General features: G+C 44.1%; 1 long non-coding RNA gene across 1 annotated transcript in view; it reads left to right on the plus strand.

The window, feature by feature from the left end:
* LOC148004499 (uncharacterized) overlaps positions 1-12,106 on the plus strand; it is a 34,788-nt gene extending 22,682 nt beyond the window's left edge. Inside the window, exon 4 of the long non-coding RNA XR_015624449.1 lies at positions 11,016-12,106. This is a non-coding gene — a long non-coding RNA (uncharacterized LOC148004499). The remainder of the gene's footprint in view (positions 1-11,015) is intronic.
* The last annotated feature ends 11,898 nt before the right edge of the window (positions 12,107-24,004 follow it).

Consider the following 24,004-nt stretch of genomic DNA (forward strand, 5'->3'; position numbering starts at 1 on the left):
ACAGTTGACAACTGTAGCAATCACCCAGAACATCTGCAGAAAGCCCAAGATTGTTGGCCACATGCCGATGAGTGTCTTTCAAAGTTCATCATGATTTTTGGTAATATCGTCCCCATAATTGGTGGCTTGGCTTCTCATAAGCATGTACTTGTTGTCTAGAATCTCCTCCTTGATTAGCATCTCATCCTTGTTTTTGTCTGACTCATGCACCAGATGCTGGGCCTCAGCCTGTGTATGGTTGTAGTCCTGAGGGAGAATCCGGTGGTGAATCTCATCCTTGTCCAGGTTCCCATCCTTGCTAGGATATCAGAAATCCTTGAACTGCTCCTGTTCAGACAAAGCCTCATCTGGCTCAGGGCAATTGTCCTCCTGGGAAAACATGTCTGCAATGTACTCATCCTGGTCCACAAACGATCCCCGTTCTTGTCGATATCCTCCAGAGTTTCTAGAACTACAATCTCCTTCATATGTTCCAACTCTTCTAGGTGCAGAAAGGAAGAGAACTCCTCCTGAGGAGCTCTCAGGTCACCGTCAAGGTCTGAAGCCTTAAACCTCCTCTTATTTTGTTGAAGCATCTTTTAAAAGGTGTAATGACCAGAGCTATCTTGGAATTCAGCAGGGTTTCCCAGGTAGTAGCCATAGGTGGCCTGCTTGTATTCTTCCCAGGAGATCTTTTCGTCTATGTCTCCCTTTCTTTTATGTTCTCTTTCTCCAAGTAATTGAAGGAGGGATATTTTACATCCTCCAAGTACAATCACTTGCAAGGGGCAACCAATTACAAGTAGATCAGAAGAAATCTAATAAATAATATACCTTCATTGCCTGCAGTTTTAAGAAAATATTTTCACAGGATCCCTGTCCTTTATCATAGGATAGAAACATTACAGGGAGTGTGCCACCTGGCTAAGCTGCCTCTGAAAAGCCTGTCCTGCCCTGGCAGGTACAAGGCCATTTAATTCCAAGTCAATCTGGAGAGAGGTGACAGCCCTAAGTTGCTCTGGAGATGTCAGAGTAGTGTACAGCTCTCATGCAAACTCCAGATCACCTCTCCATTCTTTCCCAATGCCATGGGCTTTCCAATCCCTGCTTCAGCACTCCAAACATCCTTGAACCCTCGCTTTCCCTTCACAATGGGCTCACTTTGCATTGCCTCCTTCTGCTACTGCTTCCCCTGGGCAGGGAGAATGAGCCCAAGGATGGGTACGGGTCTCCTACCTGCCTGGATGATGCTACTCTGGCGGGGCAGGCCATCCGGCTTGTTGTCCCTGAGGACCGGACCGGTGACCTGGCTAGGGGTCTGCAGGAGCAGGCATGATTGGAGGTCTGCCCTGAAATGGGCAGTTGTGAGTACTTTTAAGCCAACCGAAACCTTGCAAGAGGCATTTACAGTGGTATATCTGTTGCTTTCTCATTATCCTCTGAGCCTTCCATAGGGGGGTATGTTAGCAAGCATTCTATGTGACAAACACTTCTGTTCTCATGGTAGAAATTTGAGTCCCAAGGCACACTTAGCAAATGTGTGGAACTTGCCAATAGGAAGGGAGAAGTCAGTTGACAAAGAGTAGATTCCTTTTTTGCCTTCCTGAAGCATTGTGCCTTCCTCTGGATGCCAACCACCAGGTTGCAGGACTGGTACTGAAAGGTCCAGGCCACCAGCCAATATTCTTCCCTTTCTCTATTCTGGGCCATCAGGTATGCTGGCAACAGTCCTGATTGTATGAGCTATATCTGTTAGAGTCAACCCAGAAACAGAGAACACAATGAGAATATCGTCCCCAGGTGAGGAATGGGAAAAGAAACTCAACACATATAACATTTCAGAGTGCAATGCAATAGAGCATTTATCATTGACAATAGAGTTTTGTGCACTCCAAAGCTATCAGTGGACTAGTGTCTTATGTAGGGTTTTACTGCTGTGAACAGACACCATGACCAAGGCAACTCTTACAAAGGATGACATTTAATTGGAGCTGGCTTACAGGTTCAGAGGTTCAGTCCATTATCATCAAGGTAGGAGCCTGGCAGCATCCAGGCAGATGTGAGGTCAGAGGAGCTCAGAGTTCCACCTCTTCCTCTGAAGTGAGCTAGGAGAAGACTGGCTTCCAGGCAGCTAGAACAAAGGTCTTAAAGCCCACACCCACAGGGACACACCTACTCCAGCAAGGCCATACCCATTGCAGCAAGGCCACAACTACTCCAGTAAGATCTTATCTCCTATGAGTGTCATTCCCTGGACCAAGCGCACACAAAGCATCACAGCTAACCTAGGTGTCATATGAACTGCTCTTACCACAAGAGGGAAATAAAAATACAGAGAGAGCCTAGACTGTGGCTTTTTGGTAGCGGCCGGGCTAGGAGTCTGCAGGAGCGCCATGCCTCCAGGTCCCCTGGCAGGGCTGGCCCGGGATTCTCAAGAGGATTCTCCCTAAAAATTCCCATGAAGGACACAGTTTGACTTACTGGGCATATTTCTCCAACCAATTCAGACCAGGTGAGTCTTTGTATCCTACATACTGGCTACACTGGGTACACTGAATATTTGAATGGGAATTATCTAGATTTAGTTATTGTTAGGGGAACAGTAACTTCAACTATTGTTTAGAGAGGCGTGTATGTATAGTGAGATGCTGGGAGGAGTCCTATGTTGCCAGGTGCACTGTTCAGACAGGGTGTATGTGTGCACAGTATGTGCAGATTATGGAGCAAGGCTGCCAGATGCATTATTAAAAGGGACTCTTATATTACACTATTCCCTGAGGCTATCTGCTTCATTTGGTCCCCCCTCCCCAGTTTTTTCTTTCTAGAAATGTTCATGTAAGTGTTGATCTGATATTTGGCGCTCTGTTGGGCCCTAGGAGTTTGAGATAGGCAAGACTACACAGTGAGTTCTGGTCTCTAAAACAAACGAAAACAAAGAGACCATCCAAACAGATGGTCCCAGCCCTCACTACAGTTCCTGTTCTGATGGCAGAGACACTAATTACACAGAATCAGTTTGGATGAGTTTCACAGGCAAGTTACAATAAATAAACCAAAGTGAAGATGTCTTATGCCTTACAGAAGTCATTTCTGATGTCAATGTAGACAATCTAAAATGATATAGTACCTGCAGCCGCAGCACTCATCTTCTATCTTACATACTGTGCAACTGTCTCCAGGGTGCAGTTTCCACTTTATGGTCCAGACTGACAGCTAGTGTCTAGCCGTAGAGTCTGTCATTCTATCTGGGGAAGGAGAAATGGCTGAAGAAAGACATTTTTGTGAATGGACATACTCTCATTTTCACATCTTTGGCCATTAGTTACCTCACATTGCATTTAGCTCTGAGACACACGTAAGTCATGCATCTTGTTAAACAGGGAATTCTGTTACCAAATAAGACAAGAGTGAGTGGCTGTGTACCAGGCATGGCATCTGCCAAACACAAAGGAAAAAGTTGAGTTTTTACATATGTAGATGGCATGTAGACAAAACACACTGTAAACACAGTGATGTAAAACAAAAAACAAAAGGACAACCAAAAAAAAAAAAAAAACAAAAACGAAAACCAACAAGGAATGGTGGGTTAAGAAGAAACTTTAAACATAGTAGAAATCTGAAAACTGGATAGGCATGAGCCAAGGAAAAATAACCAGAAGGAAGAAACATACAGAATGGAAGAGAGGAGGCAGCTGGTTAGGACTTTTTAAAAACTCTGATGTCCAAGTATGGAGAAAAAAGGCATGTGACACATGAAGTAGGCAGACAGGGGACAACCATGCCAAGCTCTGCACAGAGTATTAAAGATCAGAAGCTTCATTCTGAAAACGGTGCTGTGCCACAAAGGTCTCAGGCATTGTAGAATTATCACAAAATATACATTATAACATACAGACAACAAATTAGAAAATCAAGAGAACATGAAAAAGGCCAGTGGCCTCCGAATTTGGGGTGAGTGCAGCTTGATTTAAATTAACAGCAGAGAAAAGGAAATAAAATGAAAGGGTTCTGAACCTAGTCACAGAGGACAAATTCAGGACTAAGGTGAGGGTTAGTCTGGGAAGACTGTGCAGGGAAGAATAGGGATGTAGCAAAGATGTTTGCCTTTTTAATTTTCACTTTTTATGCTTGTGGGGTTTATTTAGGAGTTCTTTGAGAATATCCCAGAATTAGTTACTTTCTGCCAACTTCTCCCAGATCCATCCCGCTTCCCTACCCTCCCAACCTCCCTCCCCCTCCCTTCCCCCTCCCCCATCCTTCCCTCCCTCCCTCCCTCTTTCTCTCTTTCTCTCTCATTGTGTCTATTTGTAGTGCCCATATAGTCATGGATGTGTGGCCTTCCACTGGAGTTTAGTTGACTTACCAGTGGTTGTCTTGGTTAGGGTTTTACTGATATGAACAGACACTGTGACCACGGTAACTCTTATAAAGACAACATATAATTGGGGCTGGCTTACACTTTCAGAGGTTCAGTCCATTATCATCAAGGTGGGAGCATGGCAGTGCCCAGGCCCGCATGGTGTAGGAGAAGCTGATAGTTGTTCACCCTATTTTGAGGGCAAATAGGAGAAGACTGGCTTCCAGGTTGCTAGGACAAGACCATACCCACAGTGACACACTTCCTCCAACAATGTCACACCTATTTTACCAAGGGCGCACCTCCTAATGGTGCCAAGCCATGGGCCAGTCACATACAAACCACCACAGTGCTTAATAAGTGTGGATGCTTCAGATCTTCTTAGAAGAGGGAACAAAAATACTCACAGGAGGAAATATGGAGACAAAGTATGGAGCAGAGACTGCCCTACCTGGGAGATCTATCCCATATACAGACAATATTGTAGATGCCAAGAAGTGCATGCTGACAGGAGCCTGATATAGCTGTCTCCTGAGAGACTCTGCCAGAGCCTGACAAATATAGAGATGGATGCTCATAGCCAACCAGTGAACTGAGAACGGGGTCCGCAATGGAGGAGTTCGAGAAAGGACTGAAGTAGTTGAAGGGGTTTGCAACCCCATAAGAAGAACAATATCAACCAACCAGAACCCCCAGAGCTCCTAGGGACTAAACCAGCATACCAAGAGTACACAGGATGGACTTATGGCTCCAACCGCATATGTAGCAGATGATGGCCTTTTTGGGCATCAATGGGAGAAGCCCTTTGTCCTGTGAAGGCTAGATGCCCCAGTGTAGGGGAATATAGGTGTGGGGAGGTGGGAGGGAGCAGGTGAATGGGTGAGGGAGCAACCTCACAGAAGCAGGGGGAGGGGGGATGGGACAGTGGGTTTCTGGAGGGGGAACTGGGAAAGGGGTAACATTTAAAATGTAAATAAAAAATATATCCAATAAAAGAAAAAATAAAGAACGATTACTGTCCATCTCCCAGTGGCTACAGCTGACCAAGGTGAATCGAGTCAGAGCCTTGAGCACCTGCTGGAGCCTTAGCTGGAACATCTGTACTCTACCCTTCTTCCTAAGGCCTTGTGGAAGATGGACAGAAAGATTGTAAGAAGCAGCGAGTGAATGCAAGAAGCTGTGTCCTCCGGACACAACACGGCAGCTGGACAAAAGCATTCACAGTGGCTATGACAGCAAGCACAAGCCCAGTGCAAGTTCAAATTAGACCAAGTCCTCTGCTCTTTTTAATATAGAAACTAAGAGTAGCATCTAGGCAGAACAACGGAGGTGGGGCTTTAGCACACAGTAGTTAGTTAAAGCAGGGGCCCCATAGTCACTCAGGTCCCTGTACTATTCTGTCTCAAGATCTGTTTTAGAAAGCAAACACTCTGATTTGTGGTACCTTGGGCCCCACAACTAAGTCTGATGGGCTCTTGGTTTAATATTTACAATCAGTGCCACGTGTTGGAATTCAGAAGGAATATTGTTGCATAGCAGCTTTCTCTGCTATTGGAACACTCTATCCTACAGACGGCTTCTTAAACAGGCAGATAAACAACTCAAAGTAGATTTAGGAAATACCTGAAACTGACCAGATTCACCAGGCCCCTCCCTGCCAGACTGAGCAATAGAAGCTGAGATTCCCTCTCAGACCAACTAAGGGGAACTGCAAATAAGACTCTTGAGACCACACAGGCTGCCTGGAAAAAAGCAGAAAGCAGCTGAGCTGCCTGGAAGAGGTTTAGACCAGAGGTACCTGGAAAGGTCACACTCTAACCTGTGCAGGGTGCTCCAGTTTCCCAGCTGTCACTCATACAGAGTGGGCCTAAATGATGCAGCTGCCTTTGAGACATTTGTGTTCTTACAAGTAACCCCTCACCCATATATATATATATATATATATATATATATATATATATATGTATATGTATATGTATATGTATATGTATATGTATATGTATATGTATATGTATATGTATATGTATATGTATATGTATATGTATATGTATATGTATATGTATATGTATATGTATATGTATATGTATATGTATATGTATATGTATATGTATATGTATATGTATATATAGTGTGTGTATGTAGGTATGTATATGTATATACACACACAAATACATATGCCTATAAGTAGGTCCAATAAAACTCATTGCCCTACCAAGTTGGTCTTCAGTCATGTCCATACTTTTGTCTCCTGTGGGTTCCCAATGTGGGTTGAAGAGACATTTGTGCTGCATCTTCCCAGGACAACTTTATCACACAGCAAATATCTGCTCCATTCTGCAGGCATCTCTAGCCCTCTAGGAAATGTGGTGGGTGCTCTATATCCATGGGCTTTTAAGGGGTGAGAACTCCATCTCTTTGCAGTCTCCTGGAATCTCTCTTAGGGAAGAAGTAAACGTGGCTCCCTGTCAGCTTCAGCTATGTTCTTGGCACAATTGTGACACAAAGGCCACCTAGCCCAGTTTCTTCTTCTCTGAAACCTCATGAGCTGGGTCTCCATTGCTTGTGTTTCTTAGGCATTCTGGTCTTCTAAATCCCCATGGATGACAATAAGTTTTTCACATTCTTCACACCTTCCAGTTCTGCAAGCCTCGATCTATAGGGTCAGGTTAACAGAGGGTCAGCCTATGATCTATAGGGTCAGGTTAGCAGAGGGTCAGCCCACTGCTCAGTAACAATATTTCTGTATTAGCTACTTTTCTTGCTGTGAGGATGATAAAATACTGGACAAAGGTGATGTGCTGAGGAAAGGCGCTCTTATTTTGCCTGTAGTTTGAGGATATTGTCTACCATGGTGGGGAAATCATGGCCAGTCCATGGAATTGTTCCACTCGCACCCACAGTGCAGGTCCCACCCATCAAGCTTCCCTGCAATGTCCTTACATACACACTCTGGAGGTTGTTTCCTAGGTGATCCTAAGGCCTGTCAAACTGAAAATCGAAATTAACCATCACAGCATTGTAATTAGTACCATGTGTGTCTGGAGGTAGGCGCAGGACGCTCGAGGCCACACCAATCCTATCCACACTGTGGAAGCAGAGGATAAAGAGCAATACTCATGCCATGGTATTTTATAAGAGCAACAGAAAAGCAACCAGTACAGATAGGGTGTGTTAAAATAGCACAAGTATCTTTAGAATATGAAATACCCAACCTAAGTGTACTGAACACTTGGTCCCCAGATGGTGGCCTCTCTGGGAAGGTTGCTCAGCCTTTGGAGGTAGCTCCTCACTAAAGAAAATGGGTCGGTGGAGGTGAGCCTTGAGATTCTGTAGCCTTGTCACACTTTGTTCTTTGTCCTGCTCTGCTTCCTGAGTGGTGCTGAAAGGAGACAGTAAGCCTCCTGCTCCTACTCATCCCTTCCCTTCTCACCAATGTCTTCCTGAATTACAAGCCAAAATAAGACTTTCCCTCCTTCAATTGCTTTAGTAGGGTGTGTTATAACAGGGAAGCAAGGCAACAAGCCACATTGCTCTACTTATCTCTTTGTTTTGCATGAGTCCTATCTGTACAAGGGCCAGAGGACTACCTCAGGTGTCTTTCTCAGGATGCACTTCCTTTGAGACAGGGTTTCCTTTTAGCCTGGAGCTAACTAATTAGATATACCCTAAAGATACGCCTGTCTCAAATGGCTAAGTTCAAAAACTCAGGTGACAGCATATGCTGGCGAGGATGTGGAGAAAGAGGAACACTCCTCCATTGTTGGTGGGATTGCAGACTGGTACAACCATTCTGGAAATCAGTCTGGAGGTTCCTCAGAAAATTGGACATTGAACTACCTGAGGACTCAGCTATACCTCTCTTGGGCATATACCCAAAAGATGCCCCAACATATAACAAAGACACGTGCTCCACTATGTTCATAGTAGTCTTATTTATAATACCCAGAAGCTGGTAAGAACCCAGATGCCCTTCAACAGAGGAATGGATACAGAAAATGTGGTACATCTATACAATGGAATACTACTCAGCTATCAACTACAATGACTTTATGAAATTCATAGGCAAATGGATGGAACTGGAAAATATCATCCTGAGTGAGGTAACCCAATCACAGAAAAACACACATGGTATGCACTCATTGATAAGTGGCTATTTGCCCAAATACTCGAATTGCCCTAGATGCACAGAACACGTGAAATTGAAGAAGGATGATCAAAATGCGAATGCTTTATTCCTTCTTTAAAAGGATAACAAGAATACACTTAAGAGGGAATAGAGAGGCAAAGTTTAGAACAGAGGCTGAAGGAACACCCATTCAGAGCCTGCCCCACATGTGGCCAATACATATACAGCCACCAAACTAGATAGATGGATGAAGCAAAGAAGTGCAGGCTGACAGGAACCAGATGTAGATCTCTCCTGAGAGACACACCTAGAATACAGCAAATACATAGGCAAATGCCAGCAGCAAACCACTGAACTGAGAACAGGACCCCCATTGAAGGAATCAGAGAAAAGACTGAAAGAGCTTGAAGGAGCTTAAGACCCCGTATTAACAGCAATGCCAACCAACCAGAGCTTCCAAGCCACTACCCAAAGATTATACATGGACTGACACTGGGCTCCAACTGCATAAGTAGCAATGAATAGCCTAGTAAGAGCACCAGTGGAAGGGGAAGCCCTTGGCCCTGCCAAGACTGAACCCCAGTGAACGTGATTGTTGGGGGGAGGGTGGTAATGGGGGGAGGGTGGGGAGGGGAACACCCATAGAGAATGGGAGGGGGAGGGGTTAGGGGGATGTTGGCCCAGAAACCGGGAAAAGTTATAACAATCGAAATGTAAATAAGAAATATCCAAGTTAATAAAAATGGAGGAAAAGAAAAAAAGATATGCCTGTCTCCACTCTTCTGTGTGTAGCACTATGTAGCCCTGGTTTCCAGAGATAGACCTCAGGTCCTCAAAGCAAGAACTTTATTTATTGAGCTTTTTCTCCAGCCTCCTAATGCACATATGGTACTTCATTGGTTAAATATATGACTGTGTGAGAATCTTCATACCTGGTGCCCTGCTATTGGAACCTCCATGGTCCTGCTGGCATTGTCAATCATGCTGCATGCTGTCCTAAGCCAGCAGCAACTGTGTCCCCTTTTCCATTGCCGTTTTCTCTCACATGTAGCTAAGGGCTGGCTCACCATGACACCCCATTCTCCCCAATAATTCCAGCTGTATTGTAACAGAGCAGAAACTGACGTGGTCTGGATTATCACCTATGTGAACTTGTTCTCCAAAATTGATATTTACCTGATTTCTAAGGTAATGTGTTGAGCTGAGTTTAGGAGCCATGAACCCCAGGTACATGAAGTCAGGATCTCCCACTTGTAGGTATAATTGGTAATTGAGGCCTGGAAATTCTTGTGTGGACTGTGCTGTGCATTGTAGTTTAATTGACAGTACTGTGTAACTGTTTCCTCCGTGTCGAATGTAGTCGTTGCCATCTTGATTCAGTATCATGACTCACAGAGACCCCCATGTGCCCTGTTAGCATGCACTCCAGAGAGAGATGAGTTCTTGGGGCTCCTGTGAGATCTTCAGGAGTAGCCTCTCTCCCCTGTGATTCCAGTCCTGACTCCATAGGGGTAAACGCGTGACCAGAATAAGGCTTCTCTGGGGGCATAGCTACCCAGAAGTTCCCTCAGGGTCTTCCCAGCAGTGTCACTGCCTTTGGGTCACTTATACTTCTATTAGTATCTCCCATAACTTAATTGGCTCACCAAACTGGACCTGAAGAGAAAATTCTTTGGTCAGATTCTTCTCAACAGCCTTTATTGCAGGACCACCTCATTGTTGATATGGGGACCGCCAGCAGCAAGGGCGCTCACCTTATAAACATAACAGACTATGGTTGTATACTTTTCCTCCAGGGATTGGTGGAGCATGAAGCACCTCATTAGCATGAATATCGCCCCGGCCTGATAGCTGCCGGAGGTATGCCAACACATGTGCTGCACAGGTGTTTACCACAATCGAGTACCGGATGTTGGTGCCATCTTTTTAGACCACATCGCTCCCTACAAGGAATGTTATTTTGGCTTACAGTTTGTGGGAACACAGTCCATCGTGTTGGTGAGGAAGGACAGTGGCAGGACGGAGAGGGTGCGGGGCACATTATATCCATACTCAGGAAGGAGAAAAGGATGAGCAACCAACCGGTGAAGCCAGGCTAATAAACCTTGAGGCAATTCCCCACATGAACCCACTTCCTCCTCCAAGCCACCACCTTCTGCAGATTTCACATCCTTCCTTAGAGAGCCTCCAGATGAAGACCAAGTCTTCAAACATGAAGGGCTATGCAGGACATTTCACCTTTGACACAACAGGAGGGGTATCAGAAGAAGAAAGAAAGCTAATAAGCAGGTTGCTGTTGTGCATTGTATAACATGAGGGCTGCCTTCCTGGGGACTTCTCCCTTGAGGAACATGATGTTTTCTTATTTCCACCAGGCAGCACAAGACCATAACCAGAAATTTGGAGCCACATTTAATTATTAAATACTATCTAGGACAATGGACAATGGTCAGATCCAAATTCAGGATTCCCAGAGTAGCCAGAACTACTTTATTCAGAGACTTCTAGAGGCAAAACCCACAAGGCTATGTGCTTTCTGTCTTTGTCCAACAGGGGCAAGCATCCATCATGATGTACCTCCTGCCTACTTCTGATGAAGCACATGCTGTGCAGTTGGGGCAACCAAGTTGGCTTAAAGAAGCAAGAACATGTGGCCTATTATCTTACATGACCAACATCCCCCAGCACTCCAGGCACATAGAAGGAGAAAGAAATGTGAAAATTTTCTCACTTTTCATATGCCTTAAATCATTTTCTCTTCATACTTTTATAACTTACTTAAGCTTTTATATCCCCAGATATGAAATTACTTTCTTTGACTCTCATAACTTTCATAAACTGTAAACCATTTTTTCCTCTTTAACCATTTCTCATAATACAGTTGTTGATTGCTGAGAGCAGTCCTTTATTGTGGGGATAATCTTCTTGTGCATTGTGTAAAGGTTTCTTTGTATTATTCAAATGTTGATTTCTGTACCAGCAGATTGCTGAGTACAGTCTGAAGATTGCTATCATTTTCATGAAGCATCACTTGTCTCAGTGTTTGCTTTAATAAGGAGCTGACAGCCTATGGCAGGGCAGGAGAGGAAAGGGGAACACCTGGGTAGAGAGAGAAACTCTGGGACAGAATAGTGTGTGTGTGTGTGTGTGTGTGTGTTGTGTGTGTGTGCATGTGTGTGTCTGTATGTCTGTGTGTGTATTTGTGTCTCTCTGTGTGTGGGGGTCTGTGTGTATATGTGTCTATGTGTGTCTGTGTGTGTGTGTGTGTTTGTGTCTGTGTGTGTCTGTCTGTGTGTGGAAGGGTGGGTCTGTGTTTGTATGCCTGTTTGTGTGTGTGTGTGTGTGTGTGTGTGTGTGTGTGTGTGTGTGTGTGTGTAGTATTCACTAGCCAGACACGGAAGAAGAAACAGGTGCCAAGACTGAAGGAGAGATAACAGGACACGTGGCAGAATGTGGATTAGAATAAATGGGTCGATTCAGTTATATGAGCTAGTTGGGAATGAACCTAAACTATAAGGTCTAACCTTAATAAATAATAGTAAGTCTCTGTGTCGTTATTGGAGGCTGGTGGGTTGAGGCTGCCAGGTTGAGACAGTCTGGAAATAATTTATTATTTCTTTAAATAAAGGAATAATAAAAAGTTACATCAGAAACCTGTTTATCTTTTTGTGAAGCCTGTTAGCAAGGTAAACCTGTCTACCTTTTCTGAACAAGAGATCTTGTTTTTGTGATGTCCTCACTCCCTTGCTTGTGCTTCTGAATAAATGACCTATAGACTAGCCTGTGTCTGAGAATTTTCAGGGAGCCCATTTTAGGACAGATTATAAATACACATTTCACAGAAGGGGGAATAGGAGAGACCAACAGGCCTAGGGACAGAGGATCAACTTCAGTGCTCAGATATATTCAAACTACAGAGGGAAGCACCATTTTGTCTCAAAGTTTGGCAAAAAAAAATTTTTGTGGTTGTGTTTTGAGATAAGGTTTCAGGTGGCGCAGGACAGCCTCACACTGGCTCTGACCTCAAACTTCAGATCCTCTTGCTTTCAGTTCCTGAATGCTGGCTTAAGGCTATGATGGACATTGTTGATTATTGGCTTGACTGTCTAGAATCAGCTAAAACCCAAAAATCCAGGACTCCAGCCCTACACAGCCATTGTTGAGCTACTTGAACTACAGACTGCAAGCCACTCTAAGAAATCACACCAGCTCTGTCCCTGCAGTGAGTTGTGTAGGCTTAGGTTTTTCAAAATCTACTTTAATAAGAATCCTCAAATGCTTCGACCCACTCTCCTTCTAGTCCACTGTCCAAAGGTTGGAGAGAAAAATGGTAACTAGGACAAGGGTATGTGGACCAGAATAGAAGTAGGTCTTTGGGGGTGATTCCAGTCTTTGTTGTTGAGATACCAGCAGTCCAATTTGGTAGTGGTAGGATATCAAATACAGATCAGCAGTGGAGGTATGATCTAGCAGAAACAGACAGTCCTCCACTATGGGAGTGACCAGAACCAGCTGGGGTGCCAGGAGAAACTCTCTGCCATACCTCTCTCAATGAAGTGAAGATCAGTGAAGACTGAAGACCAACGAAACATTGCAAGGCTAGCTGTGCAAGCACCCCATCACTGTCTGTTGAGTCCTATGTATGTATACTCTCTCCAAACATCACCTGTCCTGCTGCAGGTCTTGCCTAAGCAAAATACCACATGAGTCTGCATCGCATGACACAAACAGAAACTTCCACTTCATAGCTGTGACTACTCTGCAGGCAGACGCCACAATACCAGATTCACGTGGTTTACTATAGGGATTGATCCCGGGACTTCAGTGTCCCAGGCAACCACTGTACTGCCTGAGTAGGATCCACAGACTAGAACTGTGGACTGTCTAAGGCACTGGGAGGATGTGGAGAAACTAATGTAGTTCTATGAATATGTCACCCAGCACGGTGCCCTGACATCTAAGCACAACTCCAGGGTTAGCAGTCCCCACTCACTCTCAACTCCATCCCACCTGACAGCTGAACAAGCTGTTCTTCAAGGCCTCTGGTGGCTTCCCTACCCTGGCCAGCTCTCTGCTCCCCTCCCTTCTCCTTTTGAACCTTTCTCCTGTAATCCATTCTTTTTCTGCCTTGCATTCAGTTGGCCACCTCTCTTACTGAATTGAGAATGTGAAAGGAAAACAATGTGCATGTGTTTCGTCTGTCTCAGTGAGGCAGTCCTCAGTGTGTGTCTGTGCACTCCACACCCCTATATGGCTTCCTCGCCTGTCTGCTCTCTAGGTTGCCTCTGTGCTGCCCATCTCTCCTACCCTGTAGTATCACTCACATCAACAAGTGTTGTAATCCGACACAAGAAACAGTGGAAGGGGGGAGGGGAGGAAGAATAAATAAAGGAAAGAAAATGTCTTTGTTTGAACTTCTCTTTCTATAGCTCATTTACAGCAGCATATCTCCAGGGAGTTGTTTATATTCTGCCTTCTTGTTGGGCCCATCAGCATTGACTGATGTCATCCTTCTTGAAGCCCTTGGAAAGCTTCTGTGTCTCTCACTTGAGTCTTCCCCCGTGGCCTCCACTCTTCATTCAGCTATTTCCCCACCTTTCCAGTCACCTCATGTTTGTTTGGCCTGAGGCCCCAGCGCCTCTACCAGTTCTGCATGGACACATATCCCTTCTTCCATTTGCAGCAAGGCCACTGTCATGGCATCCTGTCTGGCCACTTCCTCTTTTCCTTGTTTCTCTGAAAGCTTCTCTCTACTGAACTGCTAGCGAGAGGGATCTTTAAAACAGCAATAACAAAAGCTCTGAGTCAGATCTCGTTCTTTTCTTTAAAATCCTTCCCACTCAAAACAGAACCCAAAGTTTCTAGGTGGTAGAGGAAATCCCATCTGATGGCTCCAGCTCCCTCCTGTTTCCTGTTTCTCCCTCCCTCCCTCCTTCTCTCAGCTCCTCAATGCCATTTCCAGAACTCCCTTGTGTTTCCCATCTCAGGGTTCAGCTAATTCCTACCCCAGAATATTCCATTTCCAGATATCCACATGGCTACTCTCCCTCAATCTCATCTCTGTTCAAATGTCACTCCATTCTCAGAGAGTCTTCTGCTGAGCCCTCCATCTAAATAGCAACCTCGCCAGTCTCTGCCTTCCTATCCTGATTTATTTTCTTCTTTGCTTTATATAGAGCATTATATATTTATAGTGTCCTTTCTTCCCTTACTAAAACAGCGGGAAGCTGTATTTATTTTTGATTACACCCTGTTCCCATCCTCATTGTATTTAGCACAGATAGGTATCCGGTAAATCTATGCTGAATGAAGGAAAGAATAGACTCAGATCTAAGCCAACAGCTTCATCGCAGAACTTTTCACTACAACAAAGTACTTGCAGCAATATTAATGCCCTTGTGTGAGGTCCTGGAGAAATAAAATGAATAAAATGCTTTATTCAATTATTATAAGAAATAAACTATTTATGTGTCCAGCTATCAGTTTGGGTAGATCTGAAGAACACAGTTCAGGTGGAAGGAAACAAGAGACTGAGAATAGGGAATAAATGAGAGAATGTCCAAGTAAAATAGATAAGTAGTAAGATACACTCGGATCACATTAAGGCTCCTCCGCGAACTGTCCGTGATGGGGTTCTCTCAGCTGAGTTCAATTGTATGCTCAAGTTTTAAAAGTAAACCAAAACCACAAAGTCTGTGAGGAAGAGGAGTTGTTTCTTACTTAACTGGAGACTGTAGGACCTGACTCCTGCGAAGTGCAGGTGAGAGCCAGGGACTGGGCTCATGAAACTGGTGTGACTCTGAAGGAGGCAAAGAATGAGAAAACTCAGTCCTCTACAAGAGGTTGAAGCAGGAGGAGGAGGTAAGCTACAAAAAGAAAAAAATCCAGGACAACGCACAGAGGGCCCTACAGTGTGTAAAGCAGGAGGAGCAAAACCATCGATAAAACCTCCGAGCCTTGAGCATGTCAGGCCAGGGTTCTACCTCTGAGCTACACTCTGCCCTCTGTAATTATACCTCCTTTTATTTAAATGAACAAGTATTATACAGAAGGTAGTCTTGATATTGAAAAAATTAATTTTGAAAAGAATGCTTTAGACTCTCCTCATAACCAAAACGGTAGAGCATTTACGTTTTAAAAATGAATAACCTTTTAAACAATGACTTTTATTTAAATCTGAAAAAGCACAGGAGATAGCCGAACAGTCAGTGCTTCAAATGTGTAAGCAAGACTACAGTCTGGTCCTGTGAGCCTCAGTTGCATAGACATTCCAGTCTGTTCTGTGTGTTATCTTCAGGTAGGTTTTAGATTTCATAATGAATAGAAATGTGAAGATCAAAGACACAAATCAAGAAATTCATTCCCAGGTAGAAGTTACGCCAGGTGCAGCCATTTTGTGAACATTTATACATTCACATGAATCATACCTTACTTACCTTAGTTATCTGAGTCCATTTAGTCATAAAATGTAATTGTAGTACTATAAGGATGGCTACAATATCTAATACTTACACAGGCATTTTTTTCTCTGTTTTTTAACATGACATTGCTCATGAAACAGAGAGTGCAGCACAAAGGACCTGTTAGCCATGGGAATCCCAACTTTCCAGTCCCACCTTGTCTCCCTTAGATGTTCCAGAATTGTTCCTTGGCTGTTCTAGTGCCCCTCCCTCCCTTCCCACTTTCCAGAACTTTCAGAGTTAGCTCTCAACTTTTGACTGACTCACCCTCCCACCTTAATACTCCGCCCATTGCTCCCTACCACTGCCCACAAAGCCTGGAAGACATACTTGCTGCTTCCCTTGACCACTTTTTACTTCCCTATCTCTGCCACAATGATCCCAGAATTCAGTTGTGATGACCACAGGGCCTTTGCATATGCTTCTTCCACAAACAAGAACACTACTTCCGTCCTTCCTCCTGATAATGATATTTACCTCCAGCTTCCTAGCTCACAGGTCTCTCCATAGGTATGGTACTGATATTCCAGTATGTTTGAGTAGATAGAAAACGTTCCTTCTTTATGCATCAATATTCTAGTGAGAGCGTCACAGTAATGTATAAATGTGCAGCACGACATGGGCCTTGGCATGTGTGCTAAGAAGAGAAAGAGGCAGCACTGGAGGGGTAACCTTGGTGTAGATATGGAGTAAGGAAAGGGCTTCAGGGCAGAGCCGTGGAGGTAGGATTGACACTTGGGACAGGTGGACAGAAAAGACCTCTCAGTTAAGCGGCATTTGATTGCAGCCGGAAAGAAGAGAGAAATCAAGGGTTTAATGAGGCAAACCCAGCAGGCAGTGTGAGATTAAGCCCAAAGTCCTGACACTGGCTGTTCTTCACAGTTTCTGGAAGAATAAGAGGCCAGCTATAGAGCAGGCTGAGCTGTGGACTGGGCAGCACAGTGGAGGAGCTGAGGTCTGGAGGCAGTGGGGAAGAGCTTACCTGATGTGGAGGCTGGGCGCTATACAAAGTAGTTTCCTGTGCAGAAGAAAGAGGGTAATGGTTGGGTCTGAAGGGATGAGATCCAGGATTCAAAGTATATTTCTGAAGAAGGACTCGGGCTGTTCGATGGGTCACAGCCAACAGTAGGCTCTGAGAGCCTGTGGGAGCCCACACCTCAAGAGTAAGGAATGGTGGAGGAGAAATGAGGGAATTCTAGGTTTTCACTGAGGGTAATGCCAATGGGCTTCTTGGAGCCCTCTCTGGTCTGGGTCAGGCCCATTGTGTCCCTGCCTCAGATCTCCTCCAGGTCACAGGGTTGTGTCCTTTGTGTGGTTTTGAGATAAGAAACGTTGCAGCTGTTGATGGTCTTTCTGACCCAGAGAGGAATGAGATGGTCCAGGACAAGGAGGGTCCCTCTTCGGTCCTGCTTGGAGAACTACAGCAAGGCTAGAGGGATACACAGTGCAAATGGACAGAGTCACTGCTGGGTTTGCCCAGGTTATCGAGTGGGAAGGGAGGAGGACCCCTTGAGCTACACTCATGTTCTGTGCCACTGAGCCAAGGCCCAGAGGAGGAACATAGACACGGGGCTTCCATGTTGGGTTCTCATAACAAAGAAGAGCTTGGCCTGGGGCAAGATCTGAGCAGAATGTGATGGCCTGAGAAGAAATGGGATCGCAGTATGTGAGGACAGAGGTTTCATAAGGCACGTGGGACAGATCCCAGAAGCAGCACATGCCCCTAACTGTGTCTGCAATTCCATGGAATATTCACAACCCCCGCTTTGTCTTCTTCTGGCTCTGTGGCCAATGAACACTTGAAACGTGCCTCTGTGGCCAAGAAATGAAAATTTGATTTTGGGTTTGTTTTTGTTGTTGTGGTCTTTGGTGTTCTGTTTGGTTTTGTTTTTTGTTGTTTGTTTGTTTTGAAAGATTGACTGGACTTAAATGTAAAAGTCCAATGTTGCTAGTGGTTGGTGCTGGGCACAAAAGCAGGAAATTTAGGCCAGAGACCAATGTTCTTTGTCTCATACAGCAGGGAACCTCTGAATTGTTTGTGTCCAGGAAGTTCCTGGAATCACCAAGAGGCCCAGACCCAGAAACTGTCCTCACAGGAGCTAGTGTGGGAAGGTAGAGACAGAGACCCGCTGCCCACTGCACCCTTGGCTTCACCCAGTTAAGACCACCACTCCCCCTGCCTTTAACACAACTGCTGGGTAATGAGGGTAGCTGAATAGACACTGCCCTGAAAACACAAACACAAACAAAAACACCTGGAGTGTTCTTAGCAAAGAAGGATTCTGAAAACAGGCTAACAGTAAGTCCATGCAAGAGTAATGGCTAGGTTTACATATTTAGCACCCAGTACCATGTGACTTTTAGGCATTTGTTTTGTTGTTTTGTTTTGAAACAGGGTCTCATAAAAACAGGAAGATCTCATGGGTAACCTTGAGTTTCTGATCCTTTCTGCCTCTTCCCCTGGGATTTCAGGCCCACCTGATTTTAGAGTCTGGGTTTCAGAGCAGTTTAGGCAAGCTTCCTATCAACTGAGCTATACCCTAGCCAGCCATGGATATCTTAAATGGAAATTCAATGACAGTTCAGAAAAACAGTGAGAGTGGCTAAAGCTGCCCTGTAATTCTTCCTTGGCACTGCTGGGGCCAACATGCTAGAGGCTCAAACTTCTTTAAAGAGCCACACTGTCATTTTGATACTACATGGCAACAGATCCCTTCTCAGCAGGTGAACTGGCTTGTGCTGGGTGGTACAGTGAGTAAGCAGTAGCACCTTTAAACAGAGGCTTCCTGTATTAGTTAGGGTTCTCTAGAGTAACAGAATCATAGAGAGAGTCTCTATCATCTATCTATCTATCTATCTATCTATCTATCTATCTATCTATCATATGTATATATGTGCATACCTATATGAATAATACATATATCATTATTTATATAGTATATATTGTTATATATAATTATTTATGCATATATGTATACATGTATTATATGTATACTATATGTGTATTATAGTATACATATGTACTTTATGTGTGTGTGTGCATGTATATTCTATATGTACATTATATGTGTATATGTATATTATATGTATATATTGCATATATATGATTTATCAGAATTACTTATAGGCTACAGTCCAGCTAATTCAACAACAGCTGGCTGTGAATGGAATGTCCAAGAATCCAGTTGTTGCTCAGTCCACAAGGCAGGATGTCTCATCATATCTGGTCTGCAGTATACACTGCAATCCTGAAGAAGGAGGTTCCAGTACCAGTGAAGGGATGGGTATTCTAGCAAGGTGAGGGTGAGCAACCAAAGAGCAGAAGTCTACTCTGTCTCTGTCTTTTACGTAGACTTCCAGCAGAAGGTTTGGCACAGATTAAAGTTTTTCTAATCTCAAGATCTGCATTAAAGATGTGTGTCTTCCTCAAAGGTCTGGACTAGAAGTGTACTCACCCATTTCAAACCAAGCAAAAAAATCTCTCATAGCTGTACCCTCCGTTTCTGCATTATAGTTCACTCTGATTATAATCAGACCACCAATAACAGCCATTATGCTCACCAAAGTAAGAGGCTCAAGGAACCCACTCTATCTCAGCCCCAGCTCATTAAACACACAGGGGCACTCACTACTTGACCAGACCCCTGTGCTATGTAGCCCATGATACAGAGAGGCAGTGAGGAGTGAGTTCCCTGAGAGCCTTCCCCATCTGTGGCTAGTCAAGACTTTGGGCAATAATACTTCTCTGTGGCTCAGCTTCTGGGTGAAAAGGGACTGGTGATGACACCAAATGTTTGTGTGAGAACGGCCAGCTATTGGGCCCTGGCCGGTGCTCCTCATGCATCAACTTCTGCCTCTGCTATTCCTGTGTCCTGGTAACTCCTGAGAAAAGTGCATGAGGATGACTCCAGGAGCCAGTCAATCATCATTTCTTGAATTGATATTTTTAAAAAAATATTTAAAGCACTTTATTTAACCATGTGGCTAGTAGTCAATCTACAGTGGTGCTTGGTAATGTCACTTTAGGAAGTTTGAGCCTTAATTACGTCTTACGGGAAGAAAGGAATTAGAGGTGCAGAGGTTCTTGACACTTAAAGCTCCAGAATCCAGCTGTTACTAATGCAGATACTCACGCAGGGTTGTAGGTATAAATATTGGAAATTTAAGCCAATGAAATAGGAAGATTGGACTAAACTTTACAGGAAGGTTCCCTGAGGGGGTTAATAAGTGTCCTTAGGTAAATTTGGGAAACCTGGGGTCAAGTTAAGTGGATTACTGCTATCTGTCCCAGAGGTCTATCTTCATGAATAGCAGTGTCTTTTTTCCTCTCCTTGTGATGAACTCTGCAAGCACATAGGTTATTGTGTCCTTCTCACTCTACCCTGAAGACACAGAGCAGGTTGCAGCCTGTCCCTGTCTGTCCAACTGTCCATTATAGTGACTCACACACTATACCCATTTTCATCTCTGGTCCTCCTATGGTACTTTTAGAGTTTGTGGTCCAGCTCTTCCCCTCTCCTTGACCTCCTCTCCATCGCTTGGAGGTCAGCAGCAATGTGAGACCCACTGCAAGTCCTTCCTGGGCTTCTCTTTGAGCTGATGCCCAAGACACTGTGCTGGGAAGCCAGCCCAGGATGCACCCTGGGGTGGGTGTGGCTGGCCCAGAAGGAAGCTTCCCTTAAAGGTGGGAAGACCAAGTGCTGTCTTCCCCGGCATTCACATGGTTAAGGTTGTAATCCCTGATGTGATATCATTTGAGGGAAAGTTGAAGAGGTAAAGAGGGTGGGCCTTATGGTGGGACTAATGGCCTGATTTTTAAAAAGAGATCAAAACTCAAAATATGTATTTCTTTGTGAACCTAGCCTTTCACAGCTGAACTATCTCTCCAGCCTTATACTTAACCAAGAAGCTATTTGCAATTAATGCCCACTTGTAAGGGGAAATTCAGGTTTCTCCAGTGAGGTGTCACTGGGCATATCAACCACACTTAAGAACAGGTTCAGGAGTAGTTGTCCAACACAAAACAAACTCAATGTTTGTATAGTTTCTCTTTTATTTTGGCCATTTTTTCTTGGTTTTGTTTGTTTCAATTTTCATCTTTTTGGGTGTTTCTTCTTGTTTTTCAGAGAGAGGGAGGGGTGGAGGGAGGGAGGGAAGGGAGTGGGAGGGAGGAAGAGAGAGGAAGAGAGGAATAGCAGTATTAAAAGGAGAATTAGTACCTATAGAAAGTTTAGGGCAGAGGAAGAGGTGGGAAGGGCTAGTATGCTCGCATGGACTGGGAAATGTGGGATGGGTACTTTTTATACTGAAGGAGCCTGAAGGCCAGCATGAGCATTGGTGTGTTGACAGATACCACAGGTAGCCATTTGTCCCTCTGCCTTTGATAGATGGCAATGAGTTTCACAATTCCTGAGGAATGCTGGCTATTATCTAACCACCAGAAACCCTCCTGTAGTCCAGGCTGAGCTCATACCTGGATGTTTGGACTGCCTCTTGGAGTCAGGGGAATTGGAGTTTCCTTTGGCTCTGACATTGAACTTTATTTTAAACATGAATACAGTCAAGTCTTGTTTATCTATTTTGTTTTTGATACTGCAGTTTTGGAGTCACAGACAGGAAAACTGCCACATACAATGTCATGATAATTTACACCTATGTTTTAATGTGTGAGTTTTATAATGTTAGCTCTTTTTATGACTTAAAAAAAGCTTTATTTATTTTATAAGTATACTGTAGCTGTCTTCAGACACACCAGAAGAGGGCATCAGAACCCCATTACAGATGATTCTGAGCCACCATGTGGTTGCTGGGAATTGAACTCAGGACCTCTGGAAGAGCAGTCGGGTGCTCTTAACCTCTGAGCCATCTCTCCAGCCCAGAACTAAACACTTTAGCAGGGCCATGGTAGTGCATGCCTTTAATCTCAGCACTTGGGAGGCAGAGGCAGGCTGGATCTCTGTGAGTTTGAGACCAGGGCTAAACAGAAAAACCCTGTCTCAAAGAAACCACGTGTGCACGCGTGCTCTGACTAGGGTAACTTTGAACATAATTTTAGGCAGTAATTTTCAGCAAAAGCCACGAGGAGAACTGTTTACATGATGGCCCTGCTTCAAATTAGATAAATAGACATCTCTCAGAAAGTAGAGGTTTTTAGAAAACTTGTAGAAGGGGCAGATAAATGACAGTTCTCAAGGGTGCAGTGTGGGTGTCATGTGGTTTGAGCAGGTTCTCTCCAGTGCCTGCCCACACACCGACATCCCACCCCATCATAATTTTTTATATTGAATTTATAAAATATTTGTTGTAAAGCTTTTGCAATAGCAGATTAGACTAGACTGAGTTGTTCTTTGGAAAGGCCTGCTCTCTTGTGACTAGCCTCTAGAAAGTAGGCCAGCCCTTCTGTCTTGACCTCCTGAGTGCATGTGTCACAGATGTGTGCTGCCAGGCCTGGTGTTGGTTATTTCCTAGCCCTGTGAAGTAGCTGATCTTTATACAGCGTTTTCATTGCTTTTATGATGGAACTCCTAAGGGTCCTTGCTTTGGATTTCTGAAAAAGATTTTTTTTTAATTTTTTTAAAAATGTGCTTCTTCTTTGTTTGTTTGCTCTGCTGCAAGTACACCTGCATGTCAGAAGAGGGCAACCTTACAGAGGGTTGGGAGCCACCATGTGCTTTCTGGAAATTGAACTCAGGACCTCTGGAAGAACGGCTAATCCTCTTAACCACTGAGCCATCTCACTAGCCCAGTTTATTTTATTTTATGTATATGAGGGTTTTACCTGCAGGTATGTCTGAGTACAACATAAATGCAGTGAGGAAGTCTGGACAGAATGTGAGATGCCCTGGAACTGAAGTTACAGACGGTGTGAGCCACCTGAGTGCTGGGTACTGAACCCTGGTCCTCTGCAGAAGCCGTCAGCGCTTTAACCACTGAGCAGTCTCTCCAGGCCCTTATTTTATATTTCATAATATTTTAAATATGAATTCTGGCCAAGAACATATATTGTAAGATATTTATCATATCAAAAGAGCAAGGAATAACCTAAATATCCCAAGGTAAGAAAACGACTTTTTGAAAGAAAGAATTCCTGTGTGTGGGTGAATACCCATAATCCTAGTTAGTAAATGATAGACAGGAGGACTGTACACTGGAGGCTAGCCTTGGCTACATAGATAGCTATAGCCTGGTTCCAAAAAGGTTTCATCTCTGTGTGTATAATCAGGTTATGTTAACATTGATAACCACACTCAGAACATTGCTCTATTTGTTATAAGATACGGACTACATCATAAACTGGGTATCTTTTTGGAAAGGGGCCACATTAATCTAGGCACAGTTCCAGTTTTATTAAGTAATCACTGCCCAAACAAGGGCTTACTTTTCTGTAGAGTCTAAAGCAGCACCAGGCTGGCTTCAACTCACTGTGCCAAATGCTCAAGTTACAGATGTGTCCCACCTGGGCTAGCTTTTTGTGGTTTTGAGACAATCTTTTTTTTGCACCCCCTTTCTGTTTTGAGACAATCTTAAGTAGCCCAGGCTGGCCTAGCATAAGAATATTTTATAATTAAAAAATGTTTATGATGTGATACAGGCAAAAGCAATATAGAATTTCATATGTCTACATGCTAAAATTTCCTTTTGAGTCATCTTTTGTTAACATAAATGCACACATTGTGGTACATACATTGTTATACCTTGTTGGTTTTTGCCTCTCTATTACCCACATTTCAAAATTTTCTTTTTGTCAGTTCTTCAAATTGAACTTAGGGCTAGGGAGTGAATGCTAGGGAAGTGTTCATTACTGAGATGCATTCAGAGCCTGTTTAAAGAAAGTGTTAAGAGTAGCCAGCTACTCAGCTGGCTCATGGTTAAAAGCACTCGTTGCTCCTACAGAAGACCTAGGCTTGGTTCCCAGTTCCCATGAGGTGGCTCACAGCCATTCATAACTCCAGTTCCAGGGCCTACTCTCCCTCTCTGACCTCCACAGCTACCAGGCTCATGTGGTACGCGTACACACAAACATCCAGTACATAGATAACACATTTACATGTAAGTTTTAAAACCTTTATTTAGTGCTGGGAG

Source organism: Rattus norvegicus, chromosome 7 (assembly GCF_021556685.1).
Source record: "Rattus norvegicus strain SHRSP/BbbUtx chromosome 7, alternate assembly SHRSP_T2T, whole genome shotgun sequence".
In the NCBI taxonomy this organism is placed as follows: domain Eukaryota; kingdom Metazoa; phylum Chordata; class Mammalia; order Rodentia; family Muridae; genus Rattus; species Rattus norvegicus.